The sequence below is a fragment of the Ornithodoros turicata genome, chromosome 4 (genome assembly GCF_037126465.1).
Source record: "Ornithodoros turicata isolate Travis chromosome 4, ASM3712646v1, whole genome shotgun sequence".
Classification (NCBI taxonomy): Eukaryota; Metazoa; Arthropoda; class Arachnida; order Ixodida; family Argasidae; genus Ornithodoros; species Ornithodoros turicata.
Genome location: NC_088204.1, coordinates 26,934,925 through 26,959,087, shown reverse-complemented (window position 1 = coordinate 26,959,087; position 24,163 = coordinate 26,934,925). Strand labels below are relative to the sequence as shown.

General features: G+C 46.4%; 1 long non-coding RNA gene across 1 annotated transcript; it reads right to left on the bottom strand.

Moving 5' to 3' along the window:
• Positions 1-23,210: 23,210 nt before the first annotated feature.
• On the bottom strand, positions 23,211-23,842 carry LOC135392858 (uncharacterized). Its single transcript, XR_010422262.1, has 2 exons — positions 23,728-23,842; positions 23,211-23,386 (listed from the first exon to the last, which is right to left on the bottom strand). It is a non-coding gene; the product is annotated as an uncharacterized LOC135392858 (long non-coding RNA).
• Positions 23,843-24,163: the final 321 nt, after the last annotated feature.

Below are 24,163 nucleotides of genomic sequence, written 5' to 3'. Positions count from 1 at the left end.
TCACCAACACAAAATCAACATTGCCTCATCCTCGTCCTCACACGGTATGTGGATCGACTTAATTTAAATGTCGATTCGATGCTGTGTTAGGTTGACTGTGTCATGTAACGTCAATAGAAGGAATATTTATCTCTACAGCGAGACATGTGTGTAATTGTCTTACAATATGTCCGTTACTTACTTTGCATAACACGGTGAATTAGAGTATGAAAATCCAAATGTCAACGAAGCTCAACTGTTTTGTAAACTAGAGTAGCACTATGCCTTGCTCATTCTTTGAAATGACTATAGACTTGAAAGATAACTGTGATCTAACTGTTATAATAAAAATAAGTCATGAAAAAGCGAATGAATTTGTTCTTTTTTTTATACTCGTTATTTTTTACTGTTTCGTTAGGGATGGAGAAAAATTTACAATAATGTTTTCTCCCACATTTTGCTTGCTCTCTCATGCTTACAGTATCGAGGAGGGGCTCTCCTCGTGTTATTGTTAATTGCAAATGGAATATTCATCTCAGTCAGAGCAACCTGCCACTTTCGATCTAATTGCACTGAGTGAGCGAGTTTCATTCTAAACTTGATCCTTGTGTTATTAAGAAATACATCACTCGAGCCGTTTGACAGTAAACTGACGTAGAAGTGCTTCGTAATTTTTTTTTTAACGAAATCATCGTGAGGAGTCTAATGGACTAATGGCGGGAATTTTTTTAATTCGTCATAGCTTCATCTGTTGAGGCAAAAGTGAATTCGTCATCTGTTTAAAATGTCAGAAAAGGCGGGCAAATTTAAAATATGCTGTAAGCTGTTGAACATGACACAAAAAATCTGCGGGCGCGAAGGGGGGGGGGCGCGAGTAGCGCCATCTGTTGAACGGCGGTAAATTTGCTGGAAGTGCTGCCATTTCTAGATGAACGAAGTCAACTCCCCATGACGCCACCTGGCGTAAAAGAAATCAAACAACCTCTCCACCTCACACAATTCTATTCTGATTAGCGACGCATGTAATCATGTAGAGCCCGTGGCCCAGTGGCTTAAGATGCTCGTCTGACAACCTAAAGGACCCAAGTTCGATTCCTAGTGTGTTTCACCATGACGTCATTATTGTTACTTAATCTTATCATTGATATCATATCACTAAGATTAACTATGTGACGTCACTGATTAACTATCTTATCCACTGACCTCACTGATATGAGGGCGGAGCGGCTGCGGCCTGGAGTGATGTCATACGTCCTTGATGACGTCATTTCCTGTTTCACGTCATTTCCTGGCTGCAGAGTTAATCTATAGTACTACTGAGGTCACCCGACGTGTTCACAGGTAGGGAAGTAAATACATTTTTGGACCGTTTTGCACTCGGGTCTCAGTGAATGTAGTGAAGAAGTAAACGGCAGCGATGGCAAGTACCGTGTATTCCAACCAAGAAAAAACAAGGATGACCATTGCTCTGGGGGCTGCAGGTATGGACTATGACAGAGCAGTCCTCAAATACAGTGAAATGCTTCCAGGAACTAGGGTGGTGAGCTCTTGTACCACAAGGCGTGCATTTGTGAGACTGTCCACAACAGGAAGTTTCCATTCCGGTACCCGGAGCCGGTCACACCCAATCTCTGCCAGTGAGTCGACACAAACAGACCAGGCCCTGAAAGAAGTAGAAGATGATCTTCACGTAAAGTCTGCGCACCCTGGCAAAGTGAATACAGACATCAAAGTCAAGTGTGCTGAGGATACTACAGAAGCACAAACTCCACCCGTACCACGTGAGCTTTCATCAACATTTCCAGGCGGGCGACAACCAGAAACGGCTGGATTTCTGTAACTGGATCCGATGTCGGACCCAGGAAAGCAGAAACTTTGTGAACAGGGTCATTTGGGTTGACGAGGCCCATTTCTGCCATAGCGCTCAAGTGAATCGCCACAACGCGCATTATTGGAGCCAAACAAACCCACACTGACTACGGGACTGCAAGCATCAGTACGAGTGGGGATTGAAAATATGGGCCGGGATTTATAACGGAGCCATTATTGGGCCAATCTGTTTCACGGGACTTCTAAATGTCAACCGCTACTGTAGTGGGCTGGCCGATTTGGTCCAGTGTCATGGCCCGCCAGGTCTTCTGACTTAACGCCGATGGACTTTTACCTCTGGGGTCCCGTCAAAGACGAAGTATACAAAAGCGAACCACGATTGCTGGCTGACCAGCAGGGGAAATCACTGCTTTCTGCTCGTCGCTTTCCAGATCCGAAATACGAGGGGCGTTCAAGTCAAACCGGGACTCTGTCTCCCGGGTGTACAAATGACTCGCGCTACTTCTTTTTGGTAATTTTCACACGCGACAGGCCTCCGCGTTCAGCACGTGGTAGTCCAAAGTTTGTGCAGAACAGAAGACACGTGCTGGACAAGATGGCCGACAACGAGGTGAGCGCGCACATCGAACAGCGAATCGCCATGAGGTTTCTCGTGAATGAAGGCGTAAAGTCATCTGAAATTCACAGAAGACTTCAGGCTCAGTATGGCGACGATACACTTAGCCGCAACAAAGCGTTTGAGTGGTGCAAATGGTTCCGAGATGGCCGTACATCAGTGCAGGACAACCCCGGCCGGGGCGGCTCAGAGCCCAGTGTCAGAGTTCCTCAGAACACCCAACTTGTGGAGTGCCTGATCCTCAAGAACCGACGGATATCATGTCTCGATATCAATAGTGCATATAGTGCGACCAATAGTGCATATTACTGCCAGATTCTCAGGCGTGTGCGTAAGGCGCTGAAGCCAAATCGGCCGGGCCTCATCACCAAAGGAGTCCTCCTCCTACAGGACAATGCACGCCCGCATACCGCACATCTCACGACACGCACCTTACAGGGACTTGGCTGGGGGTTGCTGCCACATCCCCCTTACAGTCCAGATCTCGCCCCTAGCGATTTCCGTCTCTTCGGGCCATTGAAGGCGTTCCTTGGGGCCCAGCTGCGACGACGAGGTCAAGAATGCGGTCCGACCATGGCTGCTACGCGCCGGTAAGGATTTCTACGCTGCTTGCACCCAAGCCCTCGTGAAACGCTGGGACAAGTGCATTAGTGCAGCTGGAGATCACGTGGAAAAATAAACTAATTTCTCGCCTGTAAGTTCATTTTACTGTTGAAAAAAATAAAAAATCCCGGTTTGACTTGAACGCCCCTCGTAAAAAGGGCCGTGGAAGATACAATTCGGAGAGCCCACCTGTGCATTGCAGCAGATGGCAAACGCTTCGAACGCTTTTACGCTAATGATAACCCAATCAAACTACACAGGAAGTGTGTTGAATGTGAAGAAATCTGTATCATGTTGAAACAAACGAATTGAAGAAAGACGAGAGCTGACAAGAGTTCGTGCATACAACTCTCTCTCTCACACACACACACATACACAGGTTCATGACAATAAGGTAGTGCAGATCGAAGAACTACGAGACCGCTATCAGCGGTCATAGTGAAAACTGCCGCGTACGCACCCAAAAGCAAACAAGCACACTGAGCAAAACACGAATAAAGGAAAAAGAGCGCGACCCTGAAACTGACGTGGGCAAAGCTGATACCTGTCAGCGAAACTCTTCTGCGTGTCAACGTAACCTCCTTTCTTCGCAGCTTTGCGCTCAAACTTAGAGCCGTCAAAAAAGAGGCGGTGCCAATGGCTCTCATTTCTACGATTTTCGGCGAATTTATTTCGGCAATTGCCATTGCATTACGAGTGGGGTTATGCGCTATACTGAGTAAAATGACGACGGGGAACCCATTTCCGCAAGGAATACGTTAGATTGCCTTGGGAAATTTCGGAGTTCAATTCAAGAAATTAACTTTCCGTCAATTGAAATGAAATAAAAATATTACAAATATATGACAAAAGTTACTGGCAGAAAAAAATCCCTTCACCGCATGTCTCTTCAGGACCTACGTTTTTTACTATTAATTTCTATCAGGGTTGGTGGACCACCTTATATGAAGGCTACCATGAAGAATCTCACTTCAAAGGGGCATGCGACTTTTTCATGGGTGACCTTACAGATAAGTCATGACTTTCTTAAGGGCTAAACGCATGGAGCGTTTTTCCGACGTTTTCAGGACGCGCGCGCGCTCGGCGTGCGTGTGACCTCGTAAAAACCAGTTTTTCAACGCGCGCGGAGGGCGTACGCCGGAATCTGTCGACTCCAGATATTCGAGCGCGTCTGGCGCGTTTTCCGAGAAGTAGACATAACCATGGCCGTCGTGCGGCAGACAAGGTGGCGTATGAGCAGCTCGCATAAATTTTTGGGACATTATCCATCACACTAAATTTACATGAACATTTTAATGGTATCTGGAATGAAGGAACGCAGGAACCACAGGAAAGAAGAGCAGCTGCACGTTCTAACAGATATTTGTGGTCGACGAATATAGCAACACTGGCGCGCGTCACTCGCTCCGTTCGCGTACCATGCGTTTCGGGTGGTCGCCTCGCTGGTGTTTCTTCGCCGCGTGTGCAAGGCCATGGCGTACGCGCGACGTTTTGACGCTGAGAAAACGTCCAATGCGTTTCGCCCTTTAGGCGGTCACGTTATTTTGTTGATAAGATAACACAAGATAACATAAGATAAAACCCCGAGAATAGGGAACACGATTTCGAAGTCGTGTTTTGAGCGCCACACTACCTCTTATGGGTTCGTTTTTCTGCCTGTTTACCGGAATAGCAGCCTCGTTTGGAGAGGCCCTGTACCGCGTTTTCGAAAGCGCGTGCAGCTGCTTTCCCCCGCTAATTTCGAATGATTGCAAATGGACACACGCGTGCTGTGTCGTGCCAAAGGTGCCATGTGCGGTGTTTTTGTATTTTCTTTTTAAACAAATGGTTACCGCTGCTGGGAATGTAACGAGGCTTTCTTTTTATTTTGACATCTCTTGTTCTTAACAGCATAAAGCTCAATATAAAGCAGCCTTTACCGGGCTCCCCAAAGTCTGTCCGACAGCAATAATGAAGGAAGTACTAAGGAAGGAACTAACAAAGCAGAACAAACAAATAACAATCAAAAAGATCTATGATGAAAAACCCGAGACTGGGGAAGAGACGAAAAACAGACGTTGAAATTGAGAGTTTGTGTGCCATCTGTTTTTCGTCTTTTCCCCAGTCTCGGGTTTTTCATCATGGAGTTGTAAGAATTTTCAAATTCGTTCTTTGTCTCCTCGAAACGAAGCCAGGAAAACTGGAATCCCCGTGAATGTAGCGCGCCTTTGAAATGTAAAAGAAGGAGAAGAAAGAATAACAACAAGAATCACGACCTGATTGCAGGTCCGATTAAGTACCATCGTTGTGCCCAAACACTTCAGCTGTGAGCGTATCCTCCGATTCTGGCAGCAGCGTCATACGGTTCTGAGAATCGAGTACAGGATCTCTTCAAGCACTATTCCCCGCCACCACCCGATCATTTCCGTAACGGTACATCTGCACTGTAGTATTTCGGGCTCCACTTTACTGATGCCAAACACTAACGTTAAACCTCACTGTGACAGTAACAACTGTCAGCACATTTATCCAAGCACAGCACAAAACCCTGTAAACAGTTTAATGCCGCGCAGTATCATTAGTACCAACTACCGACAAAGTAGATAAACGCCGACGTCTCATGTGAATATGACGGAAAGTTCTTTTGAGGCTCACGTGTCTCCTAGTGACTTGAAGGCACATGAGGCCATGTGGGTCCTCATGAGGTGAAGGTACGTGAGGCCATGAGGGCCCTCATGAGGTGAGGGCACGTGAGGATGAGGACACGTGAGGCCATGTGGGTCCTCATTAGGCGAAAGTACGTGAGGCGCCGTGAGGACATGAGGGCCCTCATGAGGTGAGGACAAGTGAGGATGAGGACCCTCATGAGGTGAAGATACGTGAGGCCATGAGGGTCGTGAATAGCCTCATGAGGTGAAGGCACGTGAGGATGAGGATGGTGAGAACTTTCGGGATCCAGATGCTCTGCAGTGAGGTTCGTGAGGGAAAAATTTGAAATGGAATGTGAGGGTGAGGGCGACTGAGGTTAAGTTAGTGGTGAGGAAAATTTGGTGAGGGTGAGTGAGGCTGATAAAGTCCGTGCTTCGTGAGGTGAGGATGAGTGAGGCCGCAGGAAAATGCCCACCTATGCCGTCATCACACGTTCCATTTTCTGTTTCTCCAAGCAGAACTGCAAGCAGCACTGCCACGTGGCATTTTGGCCAAAATCGAAGACGCGGTTCACCAAGATGGACCGCGTTAGCAGAGGTCCTCCCACCGTAAGAACAGCAGGCTCCCTCCACGGCGTTACACGTAGGGGAACCAGAGCGTAGAGGTGGTCTATTCCCTTGCACAGGGAAAACAGATATTATACATTGCTCGTCTTAGAAACTCGCGTAAACTCGATAGCCGTGCTCGCCTCTGAGTCAAAATGGAGGGTGAGGTGTCTAAGTTTATTTCAATTACACACACAAACAACACTGAAGTGGGAAATTTCTGGGAGTATTAACTCACTGTCAACTCAACGCCCCTTCTGCTTTTGGTTTGAGACAGTCAGTAGGTCCACCGAAAGTAAACTGATTCAGTGCACACAAATCGTCCTCGTCTAAGATACGTCTTGAACACAGTTGGCGAAGACGTATTATAAACGGAAACTCGGTACTTCTTGCAAACGTGAACGGAAGACGTTTACGGGAGGTCTTTCTTTAGGATATCTTTTCAACAGAGATGCCGAAGACGTATTATAAACGTTAAATCGGCGCGTCTTATAAACATACTATAAATTAGGGCTTCTAGACGTCGCGTTGACGTCCTGATCGTCTTCTACCCTAATTTGACCAAATAAAGACGTTTCCGCGACGTTTTGTGCTACTAGGGGTTGGACGCGGAAAGCGTACTCGCGCCCAGTGGTGTTGGCGTGCAGCGTCACGGCATCTTTAGCTTCTGTGCCTTGCTCGTGCGCACCCACGACTCGAAGGTGATGCGTATCAGGATGCACCACGGTGAGGATTCTGTGAGGCAGTGCGTGAAAGCTTTGATGGAACTGCGGGATGACATGATCGCCCTGAACGCCTACTCCACCGCAATGGTGCTGAATGAAGAGCAACAGGTCAAGCACAGAGCCGCCACCCACTGTGCGTACTGTAAGTGGGAGTTCGCACAAGATCTACTCCGTGTCCGACATCAAGACCATTCCAAGCGTACCCAAGAACACAATGACCTCCTGGGTACGTCCGAGGAAAGTCATCAGCGGACAGGGATAACCTCCCCAGGACTTCCCTACCAGGTCCTCAATTTGTTAGAAATGTGACAAAGTGAGACTCCCCCTCATATCCTCAGGACCTCCTATGGGAGCTACCAAATGACGCGGCTAGTACAATTCTGGGAGCAAGCAGATACTTTAGTGAATTATTTATTTTGGGAAGTGAGGGCACATTTGCAGCACCCAGTCAGCGTGTGTGTGTTTTCCATATATTTTCAACCTCGGTCACCAGCTACCATTCGTGGTTTCTCATCTGCATTTGTTCAGCGTATTTCTCATCACAAACAATGAGTGTCACAGTTTAAAAAGCAAAAAAAAAAAAGAGATATACATAAAAGGCCCATAGGCCACTAAGACCATGTATCGCCAACTGTAGGATGGTACAAGCATTAGCCTGCCCACATCACGCTTCAAAAATAGACCACAAAACAGCAACCGCCATTGAGATCATTGTTAGTGCGGCTACTCCCGCAAACGCTAAGACCAGCGACTAAGACCAGCGAAACCACTTAGAAAGGCACATGATGCAGCTGCATTTCCTTCCCAAGACAGAACAGATACAACTTATTGCTTATGTTCAGATCTTCAACAGATTCGAGAGTCCTCTATGCATCACAGTCGAACCAAAGGGCGATGTATCTAAGTTTAACTTGATTTTGCACATAGCCAACAATGAAGTGAGAAATTCCTTGGAGTATTAAATCGCTATCAAGGTAGTGTCCGTGTTTCTTACCCCTTTGGTTTGAGGCATGCATCGAAAGTGAAGCTTGGGCAGTGAAACGCTATTATTTTTTGTCTCTTCGGAAATGAAATGCTCCGTGCAACTTCCTTCCAGGGACCCTTTGCGGACACGCATGCAACAACACTCTTTGTTTTATATTTTTGTTCGTTTTTTTTTAAATTTATGCATGAGCGCTCCTTCTTTGATTGTATTGGGTAATGAGAAATAAATCGGGAACTTGATTACAGCTAGCAGGTATAAAAATACACAACGCAGTATTAAAATAATTTACTTCTCCTGTGCTTGTCCTCCGGCTGACAACCGCAGGATGTACGCAAATGACAATCACTTGAAGCTCCTATGATGACAGCCTTTGGACCTCCCCCGTTCATCTCATCATGGACGAGGACGTGATGACACTTTGAGGACATCCTGAGGACAGCGTGTGTTCTTCACTGTTAGAAGAAAAGGTATACAAGACGTATAACGAAGGTATAAACCAGGAGTCCAGGAATAAGCTACCATATTTCTACCTCATCACCAACGTCTATACCCCGTTTAAACCATGTGGGAGGTATAAATCGCCGGGGCTATACCTTCCATGCCAGTTGAGGGTATAACAAGGTACTTCTCGCTTCCGTTTATACCTTCGGTATTTTGTATACCTTCAGATATGAACCTGTGGTACCACATTAATTTGTGGTGGAGACAGTACCATCTCAGCTAAGCAGTAATTTAATTAAGAAACATAGTCAGTAATACGGTTACATCGTAATTAATAGGGGGAGTGGTTTATAGCAGCGTGCTATTTGTTCTTGAAATGACCAAATCTACGCGTCCTCACTCATATAGTTGCTCGGCGGGCGAAGACGCCCCACACTTTGCGAAGCCGCGATGTATTATACCAGTATCTGTTCTCCACCATATCCTCCCACGTTGCTTCTTGCGTGGCGAGTACTCCTGCACGAGTTCTCCTCTATGTTGTACACATGTCTTCACTTTCTGAATATGATTTTGTGGGTACGTTTGCGTGTGTGTGTGTGTCCAGGTATTTTCTTTCTCTATTTCCTTCTCGCGGCAGTTGTTGTTATTAAAGCACTTGTCGTTCAATAATATTTTGTTACCAGGTGGATCAAGAAAGCGCCACTCTTATATAGCGCTGAAATAAATCGAATATTCCACTTTTCCAAAATTACACTGCGGGTTTGAAAATATACCTTCAAGGGGATATATGTTTATACCATGAGGTGCAAATAGTATACCTTCAGGAAGGTATTAAGTTACTATACCTCGAAGGAGGTATAGTGTTTATACCTGAAAAGGTATGCGCCCTGGGACAAGCCGTTTATACCCTAAAAAGTATAAATTTTTCTAGCAGTGTTGGGCTGCCGGCGAGACAAATTACATCGCGACGCTGTGCAACCCCTGTAATGTGGCGTGCACGACAAGAGGAAAACTACCGATCATGGTGCAAAATCTAGCCTACGATTTGGCCGGACTGCTGCGGGAATTTCACCTACTCGGTTGGAAGCGAGCTCCCTTCATCGTGGCCAGTTCCATGGAAAAAATTCAATCGTTCGAAATTGGCACCTTCCTATTCAGAGACACCATGCAGTACCTAAATTCGTCACTGGGAGAGCTCGTGGAAACCGTCAAATTCATGGGGGACACACAGCCGTTCCAATGCCTGAAGCAAGTATTTGCAGACGACTAAGAAATTTTGCTTTGTAAAGGTGTATTCCCGTACAGCCACACAGCTCTTTCGCGGTGTGTGACGAATTGGTGACGCCGGCAAAATCCGCCTTCTGACACGATCTCATGGGGGAGGATATACGCGACGAAGACTACCAGTACACGCTGCACGTATTTGAACGTTTTGGATGCTCGAATCTGAGGGATTACAATGCATTGTACCTGAAAACGGATGCCCTATTACATGCTGACGTAACACAGCACTTCCGAAGCCTGTTCTACGATGCGCACGGATTGGAATTACTTCATTGCGTTCCTCTGGCATCCTATTCATGGCAATGAGCTCTAAATTACACGCGGGCAAAATTGGGGTTAATAATCGACGAGGACATGTACAACCATCGAACCGGGTGTTAGAGGAGGGCTCTGTCAGGTGAGCAGGCATCATTTGCAGGTTAACAATCCTCTGTGCAGTGACTATGATCCCGATAAAGAGGAGGTGTACATATCATACATGGATTGCAACAATCTTTACGAATTCAGTATAATAAAGCACCTCCCTGTCGGCGATTTTGAATGGGTCGAAGATTTTAGCTCCGTGGATTATGCGTCACCCTACAGATTCGGACATGGGGTACATGTACATGTGCTACTTGGAGTATTCAAAATCTATCCACGCGCTGATGCGGTACTTCCCCCTATCTCGCGAGAAGGCGGTCGTCCCGAAGGAATGGCTCTCACCATTCCAACGAGGGCCTGCTGCTCACGTGCATGGACAAGGTCAAATATGTTGTTCATTATGCACTGCTGGCGCTCTATTGTAGATTGGGCATAAGGGTGACGAAAATTCACCGAGTTCTAAAATTTCGTCAGGCACCATTCTTGCGTCCCTACATCGAGAACAATGTTGCCAGACGCGTCGCCTCGGACACCGATGTTTGAAAAACAATTCTATAAAATCTCAAATAATGCAGTCTTTGGAAGAACGCTACTAAATAAATTTTACATGCGGGATATTCGAGTAGCCTTCGATGAGGAGACGGCGAGTTGCCTCAGGAGCCGGGCGGAATGTGTGAGAATGGAAATTTTGTTCCTTGATTGCGTCATGTACGAAATGCGCAAAAAAAGTGTGATTCAATTTCCCCCTGCAGATTGGCTTTACTATTTTAGAACTGAGTAAATTAACCATTTACTCGTTCTACTATGAAACCCTGTTGAGTAAGCACACTTGCCTGGTGATTACCTGCTACTTCGACATAGATTTTCTGATCCTCGGCCTATTCTGCAACGACTACGAAGATCAGTTATGAGCGATCGCCGACCACCATGTAGACTTGTCTTCCTTCGATCGGGATAATCGCTGTACAGCGAAAGAAATCGCGGAAGGCCCGGCGCGTTCAAAAATGAAACCAGTAGCGTACCCATAGAGGAAGTAATATGCTTGAAAGCCAAAATGTATTCCATCAAATTAGGTGGAGGAACACAAATTGCGAGAGCTAAAGGGGTCAAAAAGAACATTGTGCACAAACATCTCCTCCATGATACATACCACGATACCCTATTCATGCACACTAGCGTATCGCATGAACAGGTGTCAATAGTTGGAAAGAAACAGTGCATGTACACCACCAGAAATGTGAAAAGAGGTCTGATGGCATACAATGACAAACGGTACCTCTACAACGACGTGGGCTCCTACCCGTACGGCAGTTACGAATATGGTAAGATCGAGTGGATGACGTAGATAGCGGGATTTCACCATGCGTTCTTTTTCCCCTCAGATAATGCAGAGGATGAGAAGGAGTAGCGTCATTTGGACTGTGTCACTGGAAGGATGTGGTACCTCGTTCTCTTCTCACTCGTCTCGTGCACGCTGGCGCTGGACGCCGGCAACTGTACTGCAAGCATCAAGCTTGAGAAGGATAAGCACACCTACGCGCATGAATGCCCTGGTGATATTTTGGCTATCAGAGAGTGGCATGTTGTTCCTATGCAGTCCGTCATTAACGTGGACAAGAACGCTACTGAATCGCTGCACACGTGCCTTCAATCGCTGGACGTGAGCGACAGCTACGAAGATGTGCGTAGCCAGCTAATAGGGGGTGGCAGAGCCATGGGCTTAGCATGCACCAATCACAGGGAGGCGGGTGGAGCCATGCCAGCTCATTAGCATAAAGGCGCAGAGCCAAGCCAGCCAATCATCGATCAGTGGCTTTGGAATGGGCCAATCAGCATGAAGGGGCCCACTTATTAGCATAAAGAGGTGGAGCTACGGTCGACCCGTGGAGCAAAGCCACACTGAGAAAAATGTTTCTGTTGTTTTAACAGGAAAGTGCTGGAAAAAAATAGTCCAGGAGTCCTGTTAATATTTACATAGGCCTGTTTCAATAAATTTACAGGGACTGTTGATATAACCAGTATTGTCTGTTGTAGCAACAGGCTTTCCTGTTGTTGCATTAGAACAGGGTGATGTAAGTTTTACAAGGCCCCAGTTACACATTACATGCTAGTTCTGTAGCTATATCAAAATTTCAGCACTCTGTCCACTGCCTTGGAAGGATTTCTTTCTACAGGTAAGAAACTTTGCAAGAAACGTGGTGAAGTCCATGACAAAACCGTTAGTCCTAGAACTGTTCGTCGTGAGGATCTTCCTGTAGTTTCATACACTTGCAATCATACATTAACTCTTCTCATGTGCAGAGGGGCTTCTCTGAAGGTCTATTCAAGTATCCAAGCATTTGTTTGATGCTGCTTGATACCCCCAACAAGAGAACCTTCTCTGTGCTCGAACAATGCTTCTTGTGCCTTCATGTAGCTTCTGCCGGTTGATAGATCTCAAGGAAGCATCTGAAATGTATACCCCCTACCCCATACACGTATACCCCATGCAAAGTACAGTATTAGCAAGAGGAAGTGGCACAAATGACAGCGCAACTGTACAACTGTAATTTTGGGACTAGGTACATAAGATGGACACTGTTCTTTCAGCATATGTTTGAGGGCTGTATAGTCCAGGGTACTCAAACCATATGTGCAATTTGTCATTTGGGACAGTTTTGTATTCTGTCCATTATAGTTAGCAGTAAAAAGAAAATGTCTGGGCAAGTTACACATTGGAGGAAATTATTGGCATGAATGTTCCTCAGCACGTTCGTGATCTCTCCTATGCTTTTCCCAGAAGTTTTTGCATGGGAGACTTACCAATTGATAATATGACTGGCGTGGGTGGAAGAGCGACACCTGCAGTGGTTCTCCTGCCTGAAACTCAAAGTGGACTACTACAATGTGCTCCATAATGCAGCAAAGCACTCCTGGCTTCAACAACATGATCTCAGCACATAACTTACCAATTTCTAATATATAGCGTGCATGGAACAGAGAAATCCTGGATTGGTTATCCTGCCTGGAGAGCAACGTGTACTGCTATAATGTGCTTTATAATGCAGCAAGCACACATTCAAGCAATCTGAGCACAAAGCTTACCTGCAGGAGAAAATCAAGTCTTGTATGCTCCTTTATTCTGTCGGTACCTGCAGTTCTTCAAGAAGGAATGATTCAGTCTCCTCCATGCTAGAAATCATTGGAGCCGGCAGTTGTTGCTTTTTACGAGCAGGATTTCTTAGGCACTGAGAAGAGAAAACAGAATGTGAAGAAAACGCTTCGCATTGCATTCAGATACAAAACATGGAAACTTATACTTGCTGACATTAAGACATTTCCTTTGATGTCTAAAGTAACTCGTGCGTGAAGACATCGATGTTGCAGCTTACATTCGTCATCTGTGAAAAAAGGGAGAAAACAGGAACGTGTAACTTACGCCTACCAACATGAAGAATTATGGTACCCACAATAAAAGGCGTGAATATCATATTCCGCACACAACAACAACAAAAATAACAAGAATCATGAGCACAACACAATACCAACTGCATGAACGCAACATTGCTTTTGCTGCCATGCCTGACGTACCAACTGAATGGTTGTAGTAACCGACATTACGAACACGACAGCGTCTGCTTTTCCCCTGCTGGGTGACAAGTAGAACCACGATTTCCCTATACTAAGCAATGTATGCGAAGAAGCCCAAACTATCACTCCATTACCGGAGTATTAGCTGCAACAGGCTTCCAGCACTACAAGAACAGAAATTGCCGTGTACATACCAACGCTTCAACAGGACCGCAAGGCAGGCGAAGAGAAAGGCGAATGAGCGAAAAGCGACCACTTTTGTATCGTTTGACCGAGCAGCCCTGTTAAAGCAGGTCTACAAATGGTTCTGTAAAATTTTACATCAACGGTTCATGTAAATATGTCTGTTTTTCAACGAAATTTCTTAGAGTGCAGCTCATTAGCATAAAGGGGCGGAGCTACGATCGACCAATCAGCAATCGGTGGGTTTAGCATGGGCCAATCAACGTGAAGTGGGCGGAGCTACAGGCGCCCAATCAGATGGCTTGCAATTGGCTTGTGTTGGATTAGAATTGGATTGTGTTGGATTAGAACTGGATTTTGGCTTGGAATTGGATTAGAATAGGCTTCTATTGGTTTAGAAAAAGGTGGTTCTTATAGCGCATAACGCTCTACTACTAGCTAGTGGGTTCGCGAAGGTATCAAGATTCGAGGTGTTTTTTATGCCCAGGCTCATGACCCTCCTGTTCTCGAGACTAGAGACTGTGACTTCCTAGCTTTACAGAAACCGCGATTGAAATTTGACCAAGCAGAACAAATGGTGGAAAATGTCAAAGAGAATATTATTTAACTTAGGCACTGCTTCTCGCGCTTCTGGAACGAAACGCAAACACAGGTGAAGGAGTTCGCATTGAAGAGCCATGTGTTCACAAGGCAAAGACAAAGAAGGCAAAGAAAGGTGCCACGACGATATGATGACGGATCAGACGCTCAAGCGTTCCAGTCAGCGGAAGAAATGTATTGACAGCGCTACTACGAGGTAATCGACACCGTGCAATCATTGGTAGTTGATAGATACCCATCAGCTATATGGTAGCATATGGCACGCATTGAGAGCTTCGTCACAGGGAGAAGCGACAGTCATGTCAGAGACCTTTTACCGGAAATGACAGAACTCTTAAAAATCGGACTGACAATTCCACTGACATGGTGCACGTCAGAAAGACCACTCTCCTGCCACTGTCGCATCAAAACATTTGAGATCGACAATGTCCCAAGCCCGCCTGAACCATGTGGCGCTTCTCCACGGCCACAAAGAGCTCGCCCGCAAATTAAACCTTGATGCCATTTGCAGACGAGTTCATAGGACAGTTCGCAGTGCAAAGGAACACATTTTTCACCACGACGTAGGAATCGTTCCCAATCTCATTTCGTTTCACTCATGACTTGTGTGTAGATATCGAATAAAAATTGCAAGAGGCACATACGAGGGTGGTTCCATAACCCAAACGGAACAAAACTTCCCATGGTGTTCCTGGGGGTATCCTTTCCCGGAAATTCGGATCTCCCTGGGAGACAGACATTTTTCCTACGGGCGTCCCCCACATCTCCAAGTTGCCACGATTTGGACTTCCCACAAATATCCGTCGTTTGTCCTCACAGCAAGTTACACGGAGATACCCGGACGTTGCACAGACTTACTTGCGTACGTACTCAGGGCCTGCATTTTCTCGTTATTATTCATACTGCTTTATTGAGTTGCCGCGTAAGTGGACAGATTCTTACTAGGCCCGTAGGCGTTTTTTCCCGCCATTTTGTTTCGGGTTCGGCCGTTGCATCGTTGCTCCCTTTCATTTGTTTCTCGTATTTCTGTTGCGGACAATGAGCACGAAGTTTTAAAAAGCAAAAATAAAGACGTACATATACAATCTCTAAGAACCATGAAGATCACTTAGAAAGGCAGGCATACCTTTCCAAAGCAAAAGCAGATACTATATATTGCTTGTCTGGCGAGCTTCCACAAATTCGGGAGTCCAGTTTGCCTGCGAGTCAAACTAAAGGGTTTCTTACTCCATTTGCTGTAAGGCGTTTAGTTCGTTCATCGAAAGTCGAACTCACGCCGCGATGCGCCTTGCCATGTTTCTCTCTCTCCTGCGATAATGCACCACGTAACATCCCATCAGGGACCCTATTTGGACAATTCTTCAAACGGCCGTTATGGTACATCCTGCAGATGTACGGTTAGGGATGTCCATTCATGTAGCTCCGATGGATGTCCACCTGACATCCATTTCAGGGCACGGACGTTGGGATCTATTTCGGACATCTGCAGGAGATAGTGTTCTGTCTGGGAACTTTCCGGCCCGACCAACTTTTAATAGTCACAGAGACGAAACAAGTGTATCACTTTTCGACATAGGCACCCTTAACTTCGATGCACTTTTGACACCTTTCAACCAGCATTCTTATACCCTTGAAAAAATAGTCAGAAGTTTTGTCCGCAACCAACATGCAACCGGTCGTCAACCGGCTGTTTGAAATGCCGCTCTCCAACCGACAAAAGCATGGAGAGGGTGGTGCTCCGGCCCTCCAACAGATGGCGTCACGCGTTCTTAATCGCATTTTCAAATTCGCGCGCATCTTCTACCTCGTTGCGGAAACTTACTCAATAAAAACTCGTACAATAGTCTCTAGTCTTTCTAGAGACAGTTACTACAACAAGTACATCTATTCTTTCTGGCCCATGTCAATCAGTCACAGATTACGCGAGTTTTGGAATGAGTGTACTATAGGCGCGTAACAAAAATACTAGAAAACGTATCCAAGAAAATTTTGCCTGTGCATAGTTAGAAATTTCGTGCACAGCAGAAGTAAAGGTGTAAAAGTCGTCCTGCAAGAGGGAAGTCCGGTGATGCCCCAACGGTATCGTACACGCACGCATAACATGGAGGAGCTCATCGGGAAAACCGCGCTCTTGCCACCCGCACACACACATACACACTTTGCATTCGCTCTTGAACCGAATACCGCTGCGCCCCTTCCCCCCAGCAAAATGAAAACTCGGCACCTATGCTATCTACCCAATTACGCCATGTGGTACTCTATGTGTGGAGCTGCTGCACGCAGACTAAGGACACGCCAATAGCCTGGCTCAGATGATATAGGAGGACGTAGATTTGGGCTCCAGCAAAGGACGTCGTCTTGTCTTTGATCAACGCAGGGAAACTTTCGTGGCTAGAAAGGGAAACTCTTCTCCTGCTGCGGGGAGTCTTTAAAGGAGCATTGTGGTGACCACCAATCTTTTTGGGGGTTTCTCGCTGTTCAGAATATATTTAATAAACCCCGCATACACTAACGTACATCGTTATAATAATAACAATAATGGTGCTGTGATGTTACACTGAAGGTTTGTCTGCCCACTGCCTTTGAGATGACACGCTTCACGTGCCGCAGGGTAGGACTGCGGATAATTTCGACCACGGGTGGTTCGGCTGACGTACGTTGTTTGCCCCCCCCTCCCCACATTGCTACCATCCTTGGCAGGGTTTGAACCCACGATCTTGACGTTGCTGTAAGCCAACATTTTACCGTCTGGTGGCGGTGGTGAAAGGGCTCGCCGTTGTCGGCCTCGCAGTGGAGGCCAACGTCACCACTGACGCCCTCGGGGAATGTGCGTCCTGGGCCGACTTCTAAGGGAACTGTGCCGACATCTGTCTGAAAACCGTCTGAGGAAAACCCAGGAAAAACCGCTACGTCATCGTGCGGTGCGCCCTGCAACGAACAAAATGAGCTCATGCAATAAAACGACGAGCGCAGGTGAGCTACAGAGCGCGCACGGGGCCTCTACCCCGCACCCATTTATGGTGAATTCGGGTGGTCATTCGTGGCAGTTCTTTTAACCCTTTGAAGGTTACGGGCGCACCAGTGCGTCCGAATGTCTCGGTTTGAATTTTCGCGCCCTCTCTTTATGGTGCTGTGGCGCTGGTTTGGGAGAGTGATGTTTGGCTGCTTGAGGCTTTTCTGGGGACCTGTGGCTCCATCTGTGGGATTTTTTTACAAGTATAGTGGTAATATATCTGCAAGCTGCGGCGCTCGCGCAGTGAATCTATGGTGGGCTAGAAGGACTGGTGAGCCGTTCGGCGGTTGTCATATGTACCCGCCGATGTTCCTGCCGAGAGATGGCGCCAAGCGTATCTCGGCGCTATGCGATCTAATCGCCTCTCGCGGCTCATTTCAGTGCTACTCGTCACGTGATTACACACCTGCCGTTAACCCATGAGTGTGCCTTTTCTTTGCTCTGCATGCAAAATGCCCCTTGAGTGTCACCTGCAGGAGCAAACGAATGGCACACCCAGATATCAGTGCTGACATTCGTCGGCGCGTCCCTATCAGCCCTCGGGTCTGGGACACGCGTACTTTGATAACGATAAAGACGTGTTCGAGCAGCCGGTTCTGCCTTTGGGTAGTGATATTCGTGATATGTGCTCATCGTTCCCTTCATCTGAGCGACCTTTACCTTCCAGGTTGCGAGGTCCGGTGACGGGGGACTGTGATAGAAATGTTTAAGTCGGTGGTGGGCTATAAGCGTGAGATATACGTTAACTGCAGCTAACCAACGGAAGCGATAGAATTGCTGATTACAGTCTGCATATGAGCAGCCAGTAGAGGGAAGGAATCCAGAAGACAAAGGGGACGACACGAAAATATAACGAGTTATACATTTATTTCAGAATACTGGTCCCAGAAGCAACCTGGGAAGGAGTAGGGAACGTACATTAATTATATAATATATACACATAATACACTCGTATAGTGGCGACAATTCGAAAGAAACCCGCAAAAGAGACGCGGCAAAGGGGTCCCAAGTTACCTTCGCGAACGTGACGATCGGTAACACGAGTGTTCTATATACCGGTAGTCTGACCTAAGCAGTAGCATAATGAAGTGTTCTTCTGAGATAGAAGAGGCTTTCTCTTGACTGTGATGCCTATTAAGCGCACGTGAAAATTCCATCTAAAATCGGACGGGACGGCGACCCCAAGATATTTGTACTAAGCTCCCTTGCAAGTATACGTACTATGATGTTGGCAAAGCCATTGTTCTACATATATAACACCATAGACATAGTTTTGTCGGTGTTCAAATTGATTTGCAATTTTTAACACCACTCGTTGATGTGTTCTAAACTGCTTTGCAAAGGTGCGTAATAAAAGGCGAGCAAGGTGAGCCATAAGCAAAGCACACAGAAAGAAAAAGAGAGAGAGAACGATCGGCATATTGAGGACGAACGTTCAGACACCGCTATATGTTCGGAATATATCGCGCGATATGTTACGCAGTCATCACCGAATAAACATGCTTTACAATTAATGTTACTTAACATATCGTGCATATAGACAAGAAACAGCAAAAGTTTCAAGACTGACTCCTGTCGTATACCCCAGGTGTATGGGGTTCGATCAGACAGGGAATCAGTCCCGAAGCCAATCCATGATCTTGCTATTACGTATCAGCTTTCTATAGGGTACGTACACGGTCAAATGCCTTGGAGAGATGCAAAACCAATATTTCAATTTGTAGGTTATTATATAAGCAAATCCAAAGTCGTGGATGAGATCAAACAGGGCCATGACAGCGGAGTAGCCCCCACGAAAGATAGGCTGCAAGGAATGCTGTTACTTGATCATGATGTTAATTGTTTGGAAAAGATGTGCTTTAGCAATTCACAAAAGCTGGAAAGAAGAGAAAATTCGAAACCAAAGTCGGGACTCCTGCCTTACGTGTCGGTTTTATACGAGCGCATTTCCATTCGTTCGGGACAGTCCCTTCGTCCAGCGATATCTGGAAAATAATTTTGAGGAATTGCGCAGCTTACTCGGCGTACCTTCTAAGAAAATCATTCGGAATATTGTCTTGCACAGAAGACCACAATATCGCGTCCTGAAGTAATCAGTCCCGAGAGTTTTTGGACTGGCATATCCACTTGCCAATCTACCCGCAGAAGACTTCTTCATATTTACCTCCCACAGTGGCATAATAAGAAATAGACATACAAGTGCTGCTTTAAAGTAATGTCATACTACTAATAATTCGGGAGTTTAAGTTGTGCGACAACGGTGATAGATCTATTAGGAGTTTCCCACATCTTCTATATAATCTGTTCTCTGCTGTGCGTCATTTTGTTCCTCTTTTGCTAGATACTTTGAGTAGTCATATGCCAAATTTGCTGGGAGTACGCAACAAAGACGTGGCTATAATATTGCTTTTTAGTCTCACTTAATTTCCTCCTTCAGTGCCTTCGTCAAACCTGAAACCAGGGTTAGTTTCCATCGCCGTCTAATTTTGTTTATGCGACGTTTAAGATGCTAAGCTTCGCGTGTCGGCCATGGTCTTTGAGTGTAAACCTTGTCTTTTTCGTTTTCCCCGTTTTTTCCTTTATCTTTCCTTCCTTCTCTTTTTCGTTTTTCCCATTTTTAGAATAGCAAGCCGGCTCTTTGCCTGGCTAGCCTTTCCTTCTTTTTTTTCTTAATAAACATATTACCCTCCTCCCCCTGTAAGGCTTCTTGGACACGAACTTTCTTGTGGACATGTGTACAGTGGCCTTGAAAAAATTTCAGGCCATATTAACATTTCTCGAGATGCTACAGATCCAGTTAAAATTTGTACCAGGAGCTGCCCAAGGAATATCGTGGAATATCTGGATTTTAGGTCTGTCATGCTTAAATTTTATATGGTGCATCTCAAGAACCATCTTGTGATCTGAATGTCAACCAAGTACTTGGCAGTCCCATTTCCAGCGAAGGGTGTTAGGCACCAGGAACAGATCACGTATTGAAGCAGAAGACTCTTGACTTCTAGTGTACCTCATAGCAAAAGGCAATATCAAGTAGTGCATTTTCATTTATGAAGTCTCAAACTCCGGTTGGGGTTTCCTAATTTACACTTCAACATGGGACCAGATACTGAACAATCATGACATTATATCCTTAACCGTGTTCAATGTCAATAGGTTTCATTTGTAACTATGTTACACCATTTTTAATATAACCTGATGATGGCGGTGATTAGGTAACAGAAAAAGATGGGGATATGAGTCGCGACAGAGTCGGGGCCACCCCAGGACGCCTACAAGCGACGAAAATGCAAACAGATGCACATACGGTGAACGGATCATTTGCAAAATGTAGGACAAAGGTCTCAGAACGAGTGAGGGTAGTATGACACAAGTAATATGGCGGGGGGGGGGGGCACACAAAGCGGGCACTTCGCAAGTCATAGGGCACATGTATATTACGCTTTTCAACTTGAATCTTTATAATCTATAATGACGGCATTAAGGCTGTCGGTTGTGGACCACAAACCCAGGTGGCGAATTTCCCTATTTATCATCATCAGTGTATTCGTTGTTATTGTATAATGTCACGCTAGCAGCGCTCTTAGGTCGCTCAATCAGTGGATAAAATGAGTTTAACATTATGTTCTAGGAACCCTTTGTATAACATCAATTCCATTCAAGCATTTTCGGTTAATAATACAAGTGTGGCATTTCTTCTTCTCTCTCTCATATATATATATATATATATATATATATATATATATATATTTGCAACAAAATAAGGAGCAAGGAAGAAGGAGCAAGGAAATAAGGAATATATCTTTCGCGCTATATATATATGACTCGGTCGTTCTACTGGTCAACAGTAAAACCGTGCGTGCTACAATTTCGTTTTTTATGACCGATATCATGTTCCTTTATAGTTACATAGGGAGCAAAAGAATTACATAACTAAGGTGTGCTGCGAGGTATACTGTATAGAAAGCGCCATAGTTTAGCTAAATGACAGTTAGTTGAACAATCTACCATCGGCCTATGTTCCGTGACAAAGTGTTCCCTGCTTCCTGTACACAGCAACTCGATAATCTAGGCTGAAAAGAAAGAGTGAAGAGAAAGAAACCATCAAGGAGGCGAGCTCTCGGACGCAGTAGCCGCTCTTTATTTTGTTTTTCGACCCGTCTGTCATCATCCAACGAAGATAAGACATGCGGTCACGTGCTTCGCGACATTCCGATATCTTTCGCTTGCAGGGATCGTCGGCAAGGCAGACGCAATGATCTCTATAGTATATGGCTGGATCGCGCATAGGGTGCTCCACAGCGTGGAACCGGCCGCCATATTGGTGGGCCCAACGCGTACTATCGTCTGCATGTAGTTAAGCGCGGCTGCCCGCAATTTTTTTGTTTCCTTTAAATTAGAGGGCATGCCATGCCAGCTTGTTGCAGTTTTCAGTGCATTTCACGCACGGACAGACGAAAGGGGTTAACTTTTCACAGGTAAGCTATTTATTTTGAAGAAAAACAGTGTTTATCCGTATCGCATGTATGTGACACTCGCGCTTGCTCGCACTGCTACTTCGCTGGTGCCGTTAGGTACTAAGAAATTATGTTTGGCTGCTCTATTTATGTATTTTCTACACAATGTGCTTGTGCTATACAGGTACCCTCACAGTCGCCCAGCTGTGCTGAAGAAGTGGGTGCAGAAGATGCATCGCAAAAATTGGGCCCCATCTAAATCTTCGGTGCTCTGCAGCAGACACTTTGAGGAGGCCTGTTTCGATCGTACAGGGCAAACTGCGGCAAAAGAGTGATGCTGTGCCTACAAAGTTTGACTTTCCACAGCACCTGCTGAAAGTAAACGCAATAGTAACACATTAGAATTTGCTTGGGAACCTGTGTAATGTGCAGCAATTCTGAATGTGGTAGTTGATCCAACAAGCTCAGTACAAGTCTTGAGAAGTTGTGGAAATCTCTCATTCCCACTCTCGGGGTGTCCGCCCGTCCGCTCCCGGCGAGGAAAGCAGCACAACAAAATGCAATAACAAACAAAGAACAAAGGTTTATTTCCTACCAGACATGCATCCGTCACCGTCCTCACCGCACCGCCGACAGAGAAGAACCCATTCCCCAGTCACCTCTGGCTTTTAAGGATGTCTACCACGCCCCCTCGAGCGTACCGAGTGCAAAACAGTTATCGAGCGCTTGCGATAACATGTGCCTGCGGCACAACACGTGCTCAAAACAGTGCGGAGTCATATCACCCCACATTCCCCCATCCTAAAACAAGACATCCCAAGCAGCAAAATGTAATGAAAGTCGAGTGCAATAGGGGTCGGCGGTATGTGTCTTATCAATGTTCTTCAGTGTCACGAGTGTGTTCAAGGCCTTCCACCTACCCGTCCGCCCCTATTGCACTCAACTTTCAGTACATTGTGCTGCTTGGGATACAGTCTGCTAAACAAAACAAAAGGGGGCCAAAGTTAATCAAAGTTCTTCAGAAGTCATCGGGCATATCCAGGACGACGTCATCCATCTGGCGGGGGAGAACACCCTGCTCTCTTAACAGGTCTGGAGTAGTAATGACTGGACACAGACTGTCCGCAACGCTACAAGGCTTCTGGACACGTTTAATTAGCAATTAGAGCTAATTGGGACCCCCCACATTAATCAGGACCCTCCAGGGAGTCATCATACTAATTGGGGAGCATCTAGGACGTGTCCAGACCACCCTGTGCGTTGCGGACAATCTGTGTCCATAAAAATATAAAAAAATAGGTAGAAAATAAAATAAAAAGATGGAAATAGAGTGGAGAGAAACAATTTATTCGAAAATCAACGATGCCGCGGCGAAGAACCCGCTCCGCAACACCCGAGTGACCAGCGCCCGCCATGTTGCTTGTTGACGACTGGTAGTTGCAGAGATCGACGACAGGTGGCCACTTAGTTGCAAGGCATCACACCAGATGGCGCCACCATCATAGCTCTAGACGAGAAAGACAGAGAACAAGATACTAGCGGCAGGTAAAAATGGCAGCACTGCTGAACAAGTCTAGGCATGCGAGAGAAAAGGTCTAACCGCTACTGCTAAAACAGCACGGAGAAAACAGTACACATCGGGGAAAAAGGCTTACGGGGACGATCGCTTGGGCCTAACCACAACACTACGCAGCTAACACAAGGCGGGAACCACACATCGCTAAACATGCGTCAACAGGCTTGGCCACCGCAAAACAAGTCTAGACATGCGAGAAAAGGCTTAGCACGAGCGCGGTCACCGCTAAACACGGCAAACATACGAGAAAAGGAGCACGTCAAATCACTCACCTTTTCCCCCGCGGCAACTTCCAGGCAGAAACTGAGCGAGCACGGAGAACACACGTCTGCTCTCTACGAGAGCCAGCCAGAAACTGAGCGAGCGCGCGGAGCGCACGTCCGTCTTCCGCGACAGCCCGAGAGAAACTGAGTGAGCCGACGCGCCGCGGCAGCTATGGATGCGCGCGCGCCCTCTGCTCCACCCGTCCGCGCATGCGCGCGCGCGCGGCTAGCTCCCTCTGCGCCGCCCGCGGGTGTTTTCGGTTTCGGCTCTCTGCTGCGCGCGCGCGCTCCTAGCCGCGACGGGTGGCTTCTGAGTTTCACTTTCGTTTCTTTGCGCGCGCGTTTATCTCTATAAAGGCAGCGCGCACCGCGCTCGCGTCATCACTACGTGAAGATGTTCAGCTACCACTCTTTACAAAATTGTTCCCGCACCCACGCTTCTTGG